Source organism: Lacerta agilis, chromosome 10 (assembly GCF_009819535.1).
Source record: "Lacerta agilis isolate rLacAgi1 chromosome 10, rLacAgi1.pri, whole genome shotgun sequence".
NCBI lineage: Eukaryota > Metazoa > Chordata > Lepidosauria > Squamata > Lacertidae > Lacerta > Lacerta agilis.
In genome coordinates this window covers 885,970-905,105 of record NC_046321.1, presented here as the reverse complement: position 1 = coordinate 905,105, position 19,136 = coordinate 885,970, and positions in this window count along the sequence as shown.

The window sequence follows — 19,136 nt, the reverse complement described above, 5'->3', positions numbered from 1 at the left end:
TTTGCAGGCAAATAATAATAATAATGGGGGGGGGGGTTGACAAGAAATTTCCCGCACTGTGATTAGAGCTCTCCAAATCATGAAGCATGGGAAGTGCCCCCTCCCCAAATTTATAATTTGGCAGAATATTTGGACTATTTGATATGTATACGTATAATTTGGAATACCGGTATCTAATGTGGTTTGATTGGATTGCTAAAGTGGAAAATTTAATAAAAATTATTTGTTTTTTTTTAAAAAAGGAAAAGGAAAATAAGAGATTTTTTTCGCACCGGGTACCACCTGACCTCGCTACGCCACTGGCCACAGAGGCGGGGTTAGGGGACAGCGACCACTTTGCCCACTCTAGGCACCAAGTTAAGAGGGCGAAGAAACGATTGCAGGAAGCATTTGTGCAGGGTGCTGCCAAAATCTGAAATCCCAAAGTCCACCACTGGCAACGGTTTCCCTTGCCCCGGGTGCCGAGGCGAGCGGGGGGGGCGCAGGTGCTGCAGGGCTCCGCAATGATAATTAATTAACTTTGCATACCGCCCTCCATCCGTAGGCCTCAGGGTGGTTCACGACATAAAATAATAATAATAATAATAATAATAATAATAATAATAATAATAATAATAATAATATTTATACCACGCCCACCTGGCTGAGTTTCCCCAGCCACTCTGGGCAGCTCCCAACAGAATACAGTGGTTCCTCGGTTTATGAACTTAATACGATCCGGAAGTCCGTTCTTAAACTGAAACCGTTTTAAAACCGAGACGCGCTTTCCCTAATGAGGCCTCCCGCCGCCGGTGCCCTTCCACCGTTCGGATTCCGTTCTTAGACCGAGGTAAAGTTTGCAAACCGGGACACCACTTCCGGTTTTGCGGAGTTCGTAAACTGATTCGTTCCTATACAGGACTGTTCGTAAACCGAGGTACCACTGTATTAAAAACACGAGACTTCCGGGTCTCCCGCGACTAGCATCCGGTCGCGCGTTTCTGGAGCTCCCGAGGCGCGCGCTCGTCGTTAGGGGGAAAAGGGGGTTCGCAAGGCTTCGCGACCCCAAAAAAAGGTCTCGGAGGGCTTCTGAGACCTAAAAGGGAAGAGCCGCGGCGTCGGTAGGGTCCCTGAAGCGGGACGTGGGACGTCTGGAAGGACGGGACCTGGGACGCCGAGAGCAGCTCTCCCTCCGCCCGACGAGTAAGCCTGTAACCGGGTATAGCCAGCGGGGGAATTCCAGTTGAAAGTAAGAAAAGCCAAAGACTGAAAAGATTGGAAAACCTTTCCTGCTGCCAGGGAGTGTTTAAGGAGTGCAGCGGAGGCGAATGTTGCCAGCGCTGAGGAACTAAAAGGAATAAAAGCCTCCCGGCATTGCAGCAATTTCCTAGCCCTTGAAACCGGGGGGGGGGGGCAGGAAGCCTTGTTCAACTTTGGTGGTGGAAAGAAAAGTGAAGGGGTGTCAACCCAAATGTATTAAAACGTTGGGTACCTGATATCGGAGGCTGAGCTTGAATAAGGACTGGTAAGCGGACTGGACTTTGGCTGGCAGGGCAAACATATGCGTTTGTTGAATTGTGGAATTGTCGTTCTAATTGAATTGTGATTAAGTAAGAGGCAATACAAACCATGAACTGAAACGGTTATGCTCCGCCCCAGAACCCTGAGATAAAGAGTTAAAGTGGATGTGCACAGCCTGTTGAGAGGGGGAAGAAAAGATTTGGATTGGGGAGATAACCAGCTTATGTGAATGATTTAAAGAGAACAGGAACGGAAAGGCTACTGATTTGTTAAAAAACGACAAGTGGCAGTGCTTGATAAAAGCCACCCTCTCCTCCAATATTCGACCTTCTCTTCTGGAACAGCGGAAGGAAAGGGAAGTACAAAATGATGCGTTGAAACAATCTCTGATGCGAAGAAAGATATCGAGGCGTTTCCCTGGTGGTGGATGAAAAAGAGACACAACGCTGCCACCTGGTGGCTGAGAGAGCAATAGCAGGTTTTATTTAAAACTGTACTCTTAAGGTGTATGTGAAATTCTTACCCCTATACTCTTGATGGAATTGGGGATTTGAATATCCAATTTGATATTGACTGCACAATTTGAGGTTATAGTGTATCTGTTAAACTACTATAGTGTTTATTGAGTAGAAATTGGTCATACTCCCTTTCTGAGCTGATGTAGGTAATATTTGGACCCCTCCTATTGTATTATTGTTTGTACCATTGTATTATTTAGAGTTTACATTAGTTATCTCCTTTTCCTACTTTTCTTCACCTTTTTCTTTTCTTCCCCCTTTTTTTCTCTCTTTTTCTTCTTTCTTTTCTTCTTTTTTCATTTTTTCTCTTCCTCTCTCTCTCTCTCCTTCTTCTTTTTTTTTCCTTTTTACTTCTCTCTTGTTCCTTTTCTCCTCTATTCTTTTCTACTAAATATCTCTCTTTCTGGTTTTTTTTTTCCCCTTCTATTCAGTGTAATTTTATTCTCTAATACTGGGGAGGAAGTAATAAGGGGGTTGTATACTATCAGAAGGGAATGTCTAATATTAATAAGAAGAATGCAACATCTGCGACACCTGGAGTGACTGCAACCACCAATAGAAGAAGCTCGACCCCGGAACTCAATTTAAATATGGAGATGAAGGAGTTAATAATTGGACTGAAAAAAGATATTTCAGAATTGAAATCAGAACTTAAAAAAGAAATGAATGACAATGCTAAAATTATAGATCAGAAACTGGATGGAATGGGGTCTAAGATTGATGAAAATGCTAAGATGGTGTCAGAGATTACGGGAAAAATGAATGAGTTGATGTTAAAAAATTCAGAGATTACAAAGACAGTGCAGGATCTGAAAGGTAAAACTATCAACCTGGAGGAAGGGGTGAGAAAGACTCAGAAAGAAAGTAAGGAAAGAAAGATAGAGGTAGATAAAGTGAAGAAAGATATTGAAGAGATGAAGGAAACGCATGAAGCGGTCTTAGATCGATCGCGATGATCGAATGCACAGAAGAGAAAAACTCTCAGGTTAAGAGCGATCCCAGAGGAACCAAACGAGCAGATAGAAGAGAAAATAATCGTAGAACTGGCCAAGTGGTTAAAGATGGAAGAGATAGAGTTAACTCAGATATTGAGAAAGTGTATAGAATTAGATCAAGCTATGCGAAGAAAAAACAACTGGCCAGGGGACTGTTTAATTACCTTTGTCACCATGGAAATTAGAGATAAGATCTTACAACTCAGTAGTAAGAATAAGCTCAAGATTGCAGGTTCTGAGATCATTATTCATAAAATTGTACCAACAAGATTATTGAGGAAGCGCGATAAATATAAACCATTAGTCGAAGCATTACGAGAGAAATCCATTGCACACAGGTGGGAGTTCCCGGAAGGGATCTCCTTCTATTTCAAAGGGAAAAGAAGGAGATTTACATCATGGGCAGAGGCAGACAAGTTCAGAAGGACATACAAGGAGGAGTTGGGAGGGAAAAAGCATCAGGGAAAGGGGGCGGAGTCTGGAAAACAATTGGAAGAAGAAGAAACTTAAAAACGTGGATTGGCGAAAATAGGATATTGTGTACTTTTACAAAACTTAAATTTTTTAATTCTCTTTTTTCTTTTTTGAATTGCTTCTAAATACTAAAATAAGAATCAAAGTATAAGTAACGAATAAATAAAGTTGTCCGAGACCCTTTGGAAGGGGAAACTATGGATCTGAGAACATTAACATGGAATGTCAACGGTTTAAATGAAAAGTCCAAGAGAAATAAGATAGAACATATACTGTATAAACAGAAATTAGACCTAATATGTCTTCAGGAAACTCATATTACACAACAACATTCAAGACTACTGACAAAAAAAAGGTTAGGAATAGAGTTTGTGTCATCTGACAAAAGCAAAAAAAGAGGGGTCGTAATCTATGCGAAGTCCAAATTAGATCCCAAATTGGTCTATAAAGATATAGCTGGTAGGATGGTAATTATTAAAATAACAGTTCAAGGAGAGGACATACTGGTGGCAGGAATATATGCGCCAAACGAAAAAAAGAGTCAATTTTACCAACTATTAGAAGAGATATTGATGGAATATATGGAGGAAAAGATTATTCTAATGGGGGATTTGAATGGGGTGGCTGCCCCGGAATGGGACAGGACCCCAAAAGTATCTAAAAAGAAACAGATAAAGCTACCAAGTACGTTTTTCTCTCTTGTAGAAACATTAAATTTAGAAGACGCATGGAGGACTCAACACCCGCTGAAAAAGGAATTTACATACTTTTCCTATCCAAATAACACAGCGGGTAGAATTGATGCCATTTGGACATCTAAAGAGTTAACACCTAAAATTTACAAGACAGATATTTATCCTAAAACAATATCGGACCACAGCGCGGTTATGGTATGGTTAAAAGGAGAGAGAGAAAAAATAACAAGATGGAGGCTCAACGAAACCCTTCTTAGAGATGAAAAAATTGTAGAGAAGGCTAAGGCAACCTTAAAAGAGTATTTTGAGTTGAACTCAAAAGATGAAATGGATCCTAATACAGTATGGGATGCTGGAAAAGCAGTGATTAGGGGGTTTTTTATCCAGCAAAATGCCTACCAAAAGAAAAAGAAGGAGAAAAAAGTTCAAGGCCTAATTGAAGAACTTAGGAAAAAAGAAAAAGAACTATACCAAAAGCCAGATGATGAAGAAATAAAAAGAGACATCAAAATATTACAGTCGCAATACTCGATGGTGATTAGTGAAGAAGTAGAGTGGAAATTGAAATATATGAGGCAGAAAAATTTCGAGCATGCTAATAAGCCAGGAAAACTTCTGGCATGGCAATTAAAGAAAAGGGAAGGAGAAAAAATAATTAATAAGATTAAGTCAGGTGACCAAATTATAACAGACCCTAAGGAAATCCAAAGAAATTTTGTCGATTTTTATAAACAACTTTACAGAGAAGGAGAGGAAAAGGCAGAAGATATAAGAGATTATCTTAATCAAACCAGCATACCAAAGATATCAGATGAACAAAGAGATCTATTAAATGGACCGATCACGTCATGTGAAATTCAGAACGCAATTAAGAACGCAAAGAGTGGGAAATCGCCAGGCCCAGATGGCCTCACGGCTTGTTACTATAAAAAATTAGAGGATATAGTGGCGACTCCCCTTATACATATTATGAACAACATTCTGAAGGGAGGCAACATCCCCGAGACCTGGAAGGAAAGCTATATATCCTTAATTCCAAAGCAGGGTACGGATCTTCTAAATGTAGCAAATTTTAGGCCAATATCGCTCCTCAATAATGATTATAAACTATTTGCTTATATTTTGGCGGAAAGAACTAAAAAGGTGCTTCAAAAAGTCATCCACAAAGATCAGGCAGGATTTCTCCCTGGAAGGCAAATTCAAAATAATATGAGAATTATAATAAACTTATTAGAATATTTGGACACCAGAATAGATAAACCAGCTGCATTTATGGCAGTGGATGCTGAAAAAGCATTTGATAACGTATCATGGAAGTTTATGATTCATACAATCCAACAATTGGCAATGGGGGAAAAATACAGTAATGGAATAAACGCTATTTATCAGAAGCAAAAAGCCAAAATTATCATAAATGGAGATATCTCTCAGGAGTGTGAAATCAATAAAGGGACAAGACAGGGGTGTCCGTTATCCCCTTTGATTTTTATTTTGACTATGGAAGTATTAAATAACCAACTAAGGAAAGATAGCAACATAAAAGGTATCCGGCTAGGGGAGAACTGCTATAAACTGAAGGCCTTTGCGGACGATTTAATGATAATGACAGAAGATCCAACGAAAAGCCTAGTAAAGGCATTAGAAGTCATCCAGGAATTTGGTAAAGTCTCTGGTTTAAGATTGAATTATAACAAAACCAAATTACTAGTTAAAAATATATCAGCAAAAGATAAAGAGAAGATTGAGGAGGTGACGAGATTAAAAATTTATGCAAAAATTAAATACCTGGGCATATGGATATCGGATAAAAATATAAATCTCTTTGATGACAATTATAAGAGATGCTGGGAAGAGATTAAAAAAGATCTCCTACTCTGGAACAAGTTAAAACTCTCATTTCTTGGACGAATAGCGACAATTAAATCAAATATATTACCAAAATTGCTTTTCCTATACCAGGGGTCTGCAACCTTTAAGACACAAAGAGCCACTTGGACCCGTTTCCAAAGGAAAAAAAAAAACCTGGGAGCCGCAAAACCATTGCGACATTTAAAACAAATATAACGCTGCATATATTGTTTCTTACCTTAATGCAATAATAATAAATAACGTATAGGAGCCAATGCAAAGTATAATTAGTAAAAACAACAAGAATAAGTTCTTACTTTTTTGCATTGACTCAGGGGCGTACCCAGGATCAAAACTGGGGGGGGGGGGCAAGCCATGGTCCTTCAGGTTGTGACATTTCAGCACGGAAAGGCGAATGAAACCAAAATTTTAGGGAAATTATATATAATTATAGCAGTGCTTTATTACAGTAGTTATTACAATTATTTGCTTGGTTTTTTAAAAATTTTATTCTAGTTACATGTCTTATACCAGGGGTGGCCAACTCCCAAGAAACTGTGATCTACTTTCAGCAGTGATCTACCCCCGTTTTTTGGGGTTCAGCTCAAAGTTGTTTTGGGGGGGTGTGGTGGGTGGGAGAGAGGGCTTCCCCCTCTAAGATAGGTTGGCAAGCGAACTAAGAAAGAAAGAAAAAGGGGGGTGGGAATGGAAAAGTGGGGTGGCAAAATAAAAATTGGGGGTGGGGTGGGTGGGAGAGAGGGCTTCCCCCTCTAAGATAGGTTGGCAAGCGAATTAATAAAGAAAGAAAAAGGGGGGTGGGAATGGAAAAGTGGGGTGGAAAAATATAAATTGGGGGTGGGGTGGGGTGGGGAGAATATCTATTAAAAATATGTAGTAGTTTAAAAAATAAAAATAAAGGGGGGAAATCTTTTTCTTCTTTTTCCTTTTTTGAAAACAAAAACAAAAGGGGAAGAGAAAAGAAAAAGGGGGGATAGAGGGAGAAAAGGGTAATAATAAAAATTCAAATAGAGTGGCTGCAGCAGCTGTGGGGGGTGTTTGTTTATTTTCGTTTGTTTGTTTGTTTTAAAAATGGGATTTCTCCCCTTGGATTAAAAAAGGAGGGGAGGAAAAAAAAAAAGAGGGGGGTGGGAGAGCAAGGCAAAAAGCCAAAAAGCAAAAAACAGGTTTTTTTGGGGGGGGGGAATCGCGCCAGGCTCTGCAGCGCGCCAGCCTCGGGGCTCCGGGCCCCCGAGCCGCCCTTGGGGCCATCGTTGAGCATGTACACCGCCCGCAGCGAGCGCTGGCGAAGCACCGGTTGGCGGAGGTTTCAGAAGCAGCCCGGACGTTTTCGCCGCCGCCGCCCGGCCTTCCTGTTGCACAGCGGCGCAGGAAGGCTCCGAGTCCCGGCCGGGCCCCCGGGCGCCCCCCGGATCCCGCTGCCAAAGAGGCGCCGGACGGCGAGGTGGAGCAGCAAAGCCAGGCGGAGGCGGCAGCAGCACCATCCGGCGACCGACGCCGGGAAGGTCCCCCGCCCGCCCGCCTCTCTGGGGAGCGGGGAAGGCGCAACGGAGCCAAGCCCCACAAGGACACCCCAGCCGCCCGCCGGGCCCGACACTCCAAGGAGGGAAGCGGGCAGGCGCGGCGGGTCAGGAGGATGGCGCGGCGGGCGCAGCCCAGGCGGGCCAGGAGCGCAGCGCAGTGCCCCCACCACTCCGCACCACCTCCGCGCCCCAGGCAGCCGCCCCGGAGCCGAAGGAGGAGCGCCTGTTGCGCGCTCACAGTGGCGGGCCGCCGCGGGGACGGCCCCGCTCCGCTCCGCCAACTGCGCTGCCGCCGTCGCACCAGGCCCTGCCCCCCGCGCCTCCCCCCGGCTGCCCCCTCCCTCCCTCTCTCTCTCCCCCCAGCAAACCGCCCCTCCATCGCTGGCAGGGCTGGCGCGTCTTCCCTCCGGCCGAGGAGTTCTCAGGCGCAGTGCCCCCACCACTCCGCGCCACCTCCGCGCCCCAGGCAGCCACCCCGGAGCCGCGGCAGGGCCGCGAAAGAGCCGCATGCGGCTCCAGAGCCGCAGGTTCCCTACCCCCGTCCTATACCAAACTATTCCAATAATAGGGAAAACCTCATGTATAGAAGAATGGAGGAAGGAGATAATGAAATTCATTTGGGCAGGTAAGAGACCAAGAATTAAATATAAAATACTTATAGATAAAAAAGAAAGGGGCGGATTTGGCCTCCCCGATCTTAAAATATATTACGAAGCCGTCTGCTTAGTTTGGCTGAAGGAGTGGCTCTTACTTAGTGATAACAAATTACTGGACCTAGAAGGATTTGACTTAAGATACGGTTGGCATGCCTACCTACAGTATGGTAAGTACACAGTGCATAAAGGTTTTACTAACCACATAATCAGGAACGCGCTATATAGAACATGGGAAAAATACAAAAGAATATTAGAGCCAAAAATTCCAAAGTGGATATCTCCCATAGAGGCTAAAGCGATAAAGAGAAGAAATATGAGATCCAACTGGCCTACCTATAACACCTTATTGGTAGATGATAATGGAGAACTCAAGTTAAGAAAGTACGAAGAAATAAAAGACCAATTGGGGGGGTGGTTGGATTACCACCAACTACATGGAGTATTCCAACAGGATAAAAAGATAGGGTTCTCCAAAGTAATAACAAGACTGGAGGCTGAGATAATAAATAACAATAAAAAAGTAATCTCAAAAGCTTATCAATTATTATTGGAATGGGAGGTTATGGAGGAGACAGTGAAGCCATCTATGGTGAGATGGGCTCAAGACATCGGGCGGCCAATAATGATGGAGGAATGGGAACATCTGTGGAGGGTTACCATGAATTTTACAAATTCAAGTAGGATAAAAGAAAATATGATGAAAGCGCAACACAGATGGTACCTTACTCCTTCAAGACTGGCGAAAATCTACAAAGGTTCTAGTAGTGTGTGTTGGAGATGTGGGGGTAACAATGGAGATTTATATCACATGTGGTGGGTCTGCCAAAAAATTAAAAAGTTTTGGGGTTCGATATATGAAGAGATAAAAAAAATGCTTGGAATTACTTTTCCAAAAAAACCTGAATCCTTCCTACTGAGTATTGTGAATACTGGAATTCCTGTGAAACTGAGAGAGGTGTTTCTCTATGCTACGGCGGCCGCAAGAATCCAAATCGCTAAAAAATGGAAAGAGCAAGAACCGCCTTTAGTGAGTGAATGGCAAAGCGAGTTACAAGAACTCGCCGAAATGGCTCAGCTGACCAATAACCTGAGAGGGGGATCTAGGCAAAAGTTCCAAGAAAAATGGGGTACTTACATAAAGTATGTACAAAAATACACTAAAGGACAAATAGCTATGCTAGCCTTTCAATAGTCTTGGAAGATAAATAGAGGAAATCAATAGAATAACAAGGTACCGGTAGACATTATAGCGAAATGATGATGAAATGAGGATATGTAGACCTGTCAACTTACGCTTATAAGTAAGATCTGATTATATGTTTGGGTGGACAGGAAGTCAATGGGGGTGGTGGGGGGGTTTCCTTTTTTTTTTCCTTTTTTTTTTTTTATTTTTCCCTTTTTTACTCCTTATGTATATAAGTTTTTTTTTGTTTTTTGTTCTGTTTTTTTCCTTCGGATTTGTGCGCAGATACAAATCTAAAGAGTAAGGAGAATTTGAATAAATAACTCAACAAAATGTTAACAAAACACGACAACAGCCTTATGTTTAAAATCTTTATTTTTATTTGTATCTGGAATGTTGTATCTTATTTGTATTTGGAATACTTACTGTACATATTTGTAAAATATTGTATAAGTAATTAAAAAAAAAATGTATTAAAAACACGATAAAACGTCAAACATTGAAAACTTCCCTCAACCGCAAAATTCATAATACAAATAAAAACAAAAACAAACCAAGAGTGTCCCCCCCCCCCACACACCCAGCATGTTTGAAAGGGCACCAGGTGGCCTGGTTGGAGATGAAGGTTTTCACCCAGTGCCTAAAAAAAAAAACACAGTGCTGCAATTGACTTCTGAGAAGCGCACAGAGTGCGAACAAGACTGGGGGGGGGGGCTCATTTAACGTCGCTGCACACAGGTGGTGTAGTGACAATAAAGGTTTATTTATTTATTTATTTCTATTATTATATTTATTTATTTAGGTTTGTTTGTTTGTTGTTTATTCATTTTGTTATTTTACAATTTACTATTTATTGGAATCAGCGTGTTTTTACAAGAGTAGAATGTGTCCTTTTATTTAAAATGCATCTCTGGGTAATTTGTGAGGGCATAGGAATTAGTTCTTTTTTCTTTCTCTTTTCAAAATATAATCCGGGCCCCCCCCACAAGGTCTGAGGGACAGTGGACCGGCCCCCTGCTGAAAGGTTTTGCTGACCCCTGCTCCAGAGCACCCGAACTCCCTCTCCCTGACCCGGGAGTCTGGTCTGACGCTTATCACCTCCCCACCTCCCCACATGTACCTGTGCTCTCTTTGACTGTTATAATAATAATAATAATAATAATAATAATAATAATAATAATAATAATAATAATAATAATTTGTACCCCGCCCATCTGGCTGGGTCTCCCCAGCCACTCTGGGCAGCTTCCAACAAATATTAAAATACATTAAAATATCACAGATTAAAAGCTTCCCTAAACAGGGCTGCCTTCAGGTATTTTCTGAATGTAAGGTAGTTGTTTATCTCCTTGACATCTGGTGGGAGGGCGTTCCACAGGGCGGGCGCCACTACCGAGAAGGCCCTCTGCCTGGTTCCCTGTAGCTTTGCTTCTCGCAGTGAGGGAACCGACAGAAGGCCCTCGGAGCTGGACCTCAGTGTCCGGGCTGAACGATGGGGGTGGAGATGCTCCTTCAGGTATACAGGACTGAGGCCGTTTAGGGTTTGAAAGGTCAGCACCAACACTTTGAATTGTGCCTGGAAATGTTTGTTGTTGTTCAGTCGTTCAGTCGTCTCCGACTCTTCGTGACCCCATGGTCCAGAGCACGCCAGGCACGCCTATCCTCCACTGCCTCTCGCAGTTTGGCCAAACTCATGTTAGTAGCTTCGAGAACACTGTCCAACCATCTCATCCTCTGTCGTCCCCTTCTCCTTGTGCCCTCCATCTTTCCCAACATCAGGGTCTTTTCCAGGGAGTCTTCTCTTCTCATGAGGTGGCCAAAGTACTGGAGCCTCAGCTTCAGGATCTGTCCTTCTAGTGAGCACTCAGGGCTGATTTCTTTGAGAATGGATAGGTTTGATCTTCTTGCAGTCCATGGGACTCTCAAGACTCTCCTCCAGCACCATAATTCAAAAGCATCAATTCTTCGGCGATCAGCCTTCTTTATGGTCCAGCTCTCAAAATCCGTACATTACTACTGGGAAAACCTGGAAATGTACTGGGGGCCAATGGCATGAACTGGGGGGTTTCCCCGTGTCCAGGCCTGGCCAGCTCCCCCATTTGCCCTCCCAGCCACAGGCAGATAGAAAAGCAAACACCCGCCTGCCTGCGTTCCCCTGGGCCACAAGTCCTTTGGCCAGATAATCCCAGCAGGATCTGGAAGGAGGTCAGACTCGGCTTGCCTGCAATTAAGGGAAGGGTTGTGGGGAGATAAGAGGGTCATTAGGAGCCCCCAGCTATTGCAGAAAAGGACTCATTGACCCTCAGTAAACTTATGGAAAATTTCGGGCTGCTTCAGGCTGCTTCCAACCCAGCAGAATTCCTTATGGGGTGGGGCTACTATGGCTCCCCTTTTGGGAACTGCGGCTCTGCTATCACTTGTCACAAATATGCACATGAGTGCAGCAGGAAGAACCCCATGTTAAAATTTTCCAATATGCAGTGACTGCGGCAAGGATTTTGTTTGGAGGGTCTAGCAGGGGAGCGCAGCTATCGTATACCCTTGACCGAAGAACGGTACACTCCTTCTATCCGGGATGGTAGTCCTCTTCCACCGAGCGCGCAGCTTCGGGAGGGACGCACATGGAGCGGTGAGGGAGGAAGCCGCCCAGAATGGCTGGGGAAGCCCAGCCAGATGGGCGGGTATCAATAATAAATTTGTTGTTGTTATTACTACTACTACTACTACTACTACTACTACTACTACTACTACTATTTACAAAGCCATGTGATCTTTGACACCCGCCCACCCACACCCCTTGCCAACCCCTCCCAGGGAACCCCATCTCTTTGGGGACCCCTGACCTAGGGAATTGTGAGCTCTATTAGTCTAACTCAGAGTAAGGCAGCTTTCTGTTTCCAGCAACCCAGAGTTGTGTCATTTGCTTCTGGGGCAGGTCGCACGGCACCCTCACCCCCCCATCACCACACAGCCTGGTGACCAAGTTAGAAAGCGGATCCCGGCAGGCGCCCGGCTCCCTCCGAGCTCAGTCAGGGAGAAGTGTCCCGTGCAATCGATGTGACAAGAGGACAAGGAGACGCGGGAGGTGGCGGTTTCTGCTCCAGCGTCCCAATTGGGGCAAGGACGTGAGGAGCGGTCTCTCCAGCGAGACGGGATCATGCACGAGCGCACAGCGCACGCAGCCAAGAAGAAACTACCCTCCTGCCAAATCTCCGGCGAGACCGGGAGTGTGGCGGGTTGTCACTGTCACCCAGGCTGAGCTGAGCTGGCGGTTGGTGTGCGCTGGGAGGGACGCAGGAAGACAAGGCAAAGTCACTAAGTCTCGCCCCATCTTCCACAGGCCGCTCCTCTGAGGCCGCCCAAACTGCCTCACTTCTCTCTGGCTCTCTGGAAAACCCCGCCTTATAGTGAGCCAGGCCAGTGGTCCATCCAGCTCAGTATTGCCTGCTCTGACTGGCAGCGACTCTCCTGGGTTTCAGGCAAGCACACAATCCCCGCCATAACTGGAGGAGGAAGAGTGAGCCGCCTGCATCCAAAGAGGGGCCCTGCCTCTTCCCCAGGGGAACTTGGTGTTTAAAAATCCCAAAAGCGTGAACGATGGCCCTGAACGCTCCTCGACTATGGGCTTATCCACACTTACCTTCCTTCTGCACAGCCAGAGCTTTAAAACGCTGTGCTCTTTCTTTTCTCCGGAGCCTTCCCTGCAGAAACCTGCTCTTTAAAGCAGAATCGGAACAAATGGCAATCCATGGGCAAACCAAATTGCCATTTATTTACTTTTTGCTTTAAAGAGCTGGGTTTTTGCCAAAAAAAGAAAAGAAAGAAAGAGCACAGAGCTTTAAACCTTTTATTGAAGAAGCCATGCCTTTGGAGGAAACATGGGAACTTGCTCCCAAAGGTGGCAAGAGGGGGAGGAAGAGAGGGCTATCGATAGCTCTGTCTCTGTGGTCAGAGGCAGTGAGGCTTCTGAGCGCCAGTGGCTGGAAGCCACAAACAGAGGTGGACTTAAGGGAGTGCAACCAGTTTGAAACCCCAAGGTCTGCCACTGCCACGGGGGGGGGGGGATGGGACAGGACAGCATATATCTAAACATAACAAAACAAAATATCAAACGTTAAAAACTTCCCAACACAGGGCTGCCTTCAGAGGTCTTCTAAAAGTTATATACAGTGGTACCTCTACTTACGTTCGTGATCCATTCCAGGGTGCCGTTCGCACCCTGAAAAGTCCATAAGTAGAGTGCTGCTTCTGCGTGTGCGCATGACGCAATAGAGCGCTCCTGCGCATGCACGAAGCTCACAGAATGCTTCTGCACTTGCACACGTGGCGAAACCTGGAAGTATACACTTCTGGATTTGCCGCATTCGCCACCCGAAAATCCGCAACATGAACCAAACACAACTAGAGGTATGACTGTAGTGTTTTTTTTTTTAATCTCCTTTGCATCTGAAGGGAGGGCGTTCCACAGGGCGGGTGCCACCACCAAGAAGGCCCTCTGCCTGGTTCCCTGTAACTTTGATTCTCACAGTGAGGGAACCGCCAGAAAGCCCTCAGGGCTGGACCTCAAGTCCGGGCTGAACGACAGGGATAGAGACGCTACTTCAGGAGTGTGTTTTTGGCCGCCGTGAGAACAGGATGGTGGACTAGATGGGCCAATGGCCTGATCCAGCAGGCTCTTCTGAGGCTCTTTGGGGGTGTGGGGTATTCTGCTGCCAGCTGACCGTGCCCATCCTTGCCTCTCTGAAGAAGCACGGCAGAGTTCTGCCCTGGGCACTTGTGCCCTGACAAGCTCTCTTTCCGCAGTGTCACATTGGCACAGCCATGACGCCCTTCCTGAAACCGGCTCGGCAGGGATGTGAAGAGACAGGGCCGAATGCAGGCTGGCACCTCGACGGCACCCTTCCCCGAGGGGGGCCGGTTGGCCGACAGGTGTAGAAGCAGGACGTCAATTGGGCTGACAGGCCTCTGCCGAGTGCAGCAGTTCCTTGCGGAGCGGGTGGAGGCCTCACGTGGATGGCACAGTCTGGACGTGGCGGTGGTGGGGGCTGGGGAGGAGGGGGACACACACGGCTGCTGCGGTGCTGGGTCTGGCGAGCACTGCAAGGACCCATCCTTCCCAATCGATGGCACCCTTTCTGCAGCCCCCGTTTGACGCACCATCAGTTGGTACCCAGATACCAACCCAGTGCTTTTTGCTCAGGTGCCTGAATGAGCCCAAAGCTAGGGGTACGGGGGCACACATGGGTGCAAGAGTGGGCCCAGGGTGATCAGGGCCCAGTGCCGGATTTACATATAAGCTAAACAAGCACTAGCTTAGGGCCCCACTCTCTTGGGGGGGGGGGGCAAAAAATTAAAGGGGAAAAAACTGGATGTACATTTCCAAATGCACAACCTTGATGGCAGAAAGTGAGGAGGAATTAAAGAACCTTTTAATGAGGGTGAAAGAGGAGAGCGCAAAACATGGTCTGAAGCTCAACATCAAAAAAACTACCGGTAAGATCATGGCCACTGGTCCCATCACCTCCTGGCAAATAGAAGGGGAAGAAATGGAGGCAGGGAGAGATTTTACTTTCTTGGGCTCCATGATCACTGCGGGTGGTGACAGCAGTCACGAAATTAGAAGACGCCTGCTTCTTGGGAGGAAAGCAATGACAAACCTAGACAGCATCTTAAAAAGCAAAGACATCAACTTGCTGACAAAGGTCCGAATAGTTAAAGCTATGGTCTTCCCAGTAGTGATGTACGGAAGTGAGAGCTGGACCATCAAGAAGGCTGATTACTGAAGAATGGATGCCTTTGAATTCTGGTGCTGGAGGAGACTCTTGAGAGTCCCATGGACTGCAAGAAGATCAAACATCTCCATTCTTAAAGAAATCAGCCCTGAGTGCTCACTGGAAGGACAGATCCTGAAGCTGAGGCTCCAAGACTTTGGCCACCTCATGAGAAGAGAAGACTCCCTGGAAAAGACCCTGATGTTGGGAAAGATGGAGGGCACAAGGAGAAGGGGACGACAGAGGACGAGATGGTGGGACAGTGTTCTCGAAGCGACTGGCATGAGTCTGACCAAACTGCGAGAGGCAGTGGAAGACAGGAGTGCCTGGTGTGCTCTGGTCCATGGGGTCACGAGGGCAGTTCCACACCTGGGATTTTTCCGTTACAAGTCGGACATGACTAAATGACAAAAAAAATGTGTAAAATTTGAATTTATCGGATGGATGCTGAAGCATTTCTTCATGCTTAGAAAACTCGTATTGCAGGGGGGGTTGGACTAGATGAAATTTGGGTTCCCTCCGAACTCGAGAACTCTCTGCTTCTAGGACTGATGCATCAACAGGGCAAATTAGAAACTGGGAGGCACTGAGAGGCAAAGAGCTCCCCCCCCCCCCCGCTGGGAAGCCAACGCCCCTTTCAGATCTTGTAGATCTTTGCAGGGCTCCTCTTATCTCTGGCATGCAGAGAAGCCGGGAAGTCAGGATTCTTTGCCTGAGCCCATGACCTATGGCTGACCCGGGAGGAGGGCAGAAAAGGCCTCTCCCTGGAGCCCCCCAAATCCCCCGCCAGCCACACCTTTGAAACGCAGAGGGCTGCCAGAACGGGACGGCAGGTTTGCCTCCGCTGCAATGCACCCCCAGGTTGGCACTGCAGAAGGGGCCCAGCAGCCAGGACAGGAAAGCGCGCGCGCACACACACACACACACACACACACCGCTCTCCAAAGGCTCAGGAACCAGCTGGGGAGCTGATGGTGGGGGATGGCTGGGACACCCTGCGAGCATCTAGCAGGATGCAGCATCCCATGGGAGCCTAGCCCATGATGGTGGCTTTGCTGGGCTGGGACAGCTCCACACCCCAGCCCCTTCTGGCTGCTAGTCCTATACCTGCCCAGGGATGGTCACAGCTATACAGAAATCAAAGAACGTCAGGAACCAGACAGCCAGGGCTTATCCTCACATACATTTTTGCCCTACTCTTTCCAGGCACAAAAGGTAAAGGTAAAGGGACCCCTGACCGTTAGGTCCAGCCGTGTCCGACTCTGGGGTTGCGGTGCTCATCTCACTTTACTGGCCGAGGGAGCCGGCGTACAGCTTCCGGGTCATGTGGCCAGCATGACAAAGCCACTTCTGGCGAACCAGAGCAGCGCATGGAAATGCCGTTTTCCTTCCCGCCAGAGCGGTACCTATTTATCTACAAGCACTTTGACATGCTTTCGAACTGCTAGGTTGACAGGAGCAGGGACTGAGTAATGGGAGCTCACCCTGCTGCGGGGATTCGAACCGCCGACCTTGTGATCAGCAAGCCCTAGGCTCTGTGGTTTAATCCACAGCGCCACTCGCGTCCCTCTTCCAGGCACAAGTCTGCACTTAAAAGCTCTGTGTCCAAGCGTTTTCGTCTTCACTCCAGAGCTTTTCCCACAAACCGTGGCCTCCCCTCTTTAGTGCTCAACTGGAGCAAACAGCAATTCAGGGTTTCCAGAGACTGATGTTTGCTCCGACTGAGCGCTAAAGAGTGTGTTTTCACAGGGAAAGCTCTGGAGCAAAAAAAGAGGGACGCTCGGGCACAGAGCTTTAAAGTGCAGGCCATGCCTGGAAAGAGTTGAGGAAAGGGAAGTGTGGCATAATGGTTAGAGTGACTAGGACCTGGGAGAGGCCAGGGCTCAAATCCCCCTCCACTGGGTGACCTGGGGGGGCAGTCACTGCCTCTCAGCCTAACCTACACCGCAGGGTTGTTGTGGGGACTAAATGAGGAGAAATGTGGAAGTCCCCAAAGGGGCAGTGTGGTGTAGTGGTTAGAGTGTCAGACTAGGACCTAGGAGAGACAAGGGTTCAAATCCCCACTCAGCCACAAAGCTCGCTGGGGGGCCTTGGGGGGCCAGTCACTGCCTCTTTCAACCCAGCCTACCTCACAGGGCTGTTGTGATGATAAAACAGGGAGGAAGAGGACTGTGCAATCCACCTCAAGCTCCTTAGAGGGGGAAAAAACCAGGGAATGAAAATGGATCCGGTCCATGCATATGCGAACAAGGCTTAGAAAGGCTGCTTCTGAACAGCTTTGAGCACAGATGCCTTTCTGTGAAATGCAATATATAAATAAATAGGCTGCGACTTGTACGTTTTGCACCCACTCGGGGCCCGTCTGCTGCCTCGCGTAGAAACTTCACGTGCCTGGCAGCATCAACGGGGAAGGGTGCCAGCGTGGCTGAGGGACCGCCCCCACTCCGTGGAATAACCAAGGGTGCCAGCAGGGCCGGATTGAGGTTGGATGAGGCCCTAAACTCCTGAAGGTAATGGGGCCCTTTCCATGTCCAGCTGTCCTTTGTCAACAACAAATTGTCACAGGTTTTTTTGTGTTGAATATCTGCTGTATGGTAATTGATGGACCTAATCGGTACCTAAAGTCATTTGCACATAGCAAAATATGTATTTTATCAAAGTAATTGTTGAAAAGTCCATGCGGAATGCAAAGTCCATGCAGAATGTAGGCACCCTCTATATAGAAAGGAGCAAACCAGGGATATTTGAGGGAGCAGGCTAGCAGGCGGGGCCCATGATTTACATCATAGGAGCCTACACAACGCAAAACACTGTTGCTGTATGTAGGCTTTATTTTATTTGATTTTTATCTTATATTTTGGAAATGTACATCGTTTGTTTTCCCTTAAAAAAAATTGGGGGGCCCCCAAGAGAGTGGGGCCCTAAGCTACAGTGTGAGGCATCTTCCTCCACCTGTTTCGCCAGGAAAACTGGCCATTTCCACCCGGATGGGCTGCATGTGAGCCGTTCTCAAAGGAGCCGAGGGAATCCCATTCTGGCTTGGAATGTGGGAAGCGGCTCTGTACTGAGTCCCTCCAGCCTTACCCGGAGATGTCAGGAATTGAACCTGGGACATTCTGCATGCAAGGCAGATGTCCTGCCGCTAAGCTGCGGCCCTTCCCTGACTGGAGGAATCCTGGGAGAGGGAGTGCTGCTCAGAGGGGCCACCCTGAGCCCTGGGACAGAGTCACAGACTGGTAGGCCCCCCCTGGTTTGCCTGCAGAAGAACCCCAGTTCACTCCCTTTCAAAACCAGGCAGGACTGAGGGAAGCCCCCCCCCCCATCTGAAAGCCCCCATCAGGAGCTGATGGAAGTGTCACCCAGAGCTCAAAGGACCAGTTTGGGAGGTGGGGGCACTGGTTTGTTATTGTTTTCATTGGGTGTGTTGCAGTTTCGGTCTGTGAACCATTCTTTGGACGAAGGGCGGCACACAAATCAAATAAAGATGGTCTGACTCTGTCTGAGGCAGCTGCTTCCTGTGGTCCCATTTCATCGAACCGACCTGGGGCTCAGGAGAGAGGAGTTCCTCGCCCTCCCCAGCATTCACTGCTCTGCTATGCACACCCAGCATGGGACACGGGTGGCGCTGGGGTCTAAACCACTGAGCCTCTTGGGCTTGCCGATGGGTTCGAATCCCGGCAACGACGGGGTGAGTTCCCATTGCTCGGTCCCAGCTCCTGCCAACCTAGCAGTTCGAAAGTAATTCAAAGTGCAAGTAGATAAATAGGTACTGCTCTGGCAGGAAGGTAAACGGTGTTTCTGTCATGGTGTCCTGTTGCGCCAGAAGCAGTTTACTCCTGCTGGCCACATGACCCCGAAAGTTGTCTGTGGACAAACGCCGGCTCCCTCGGCCTGAAAGCGAGATGAGCGCCGCAACCCCATAGTCGCCTTTGACTGGACTTAACTGTCCAGGGGT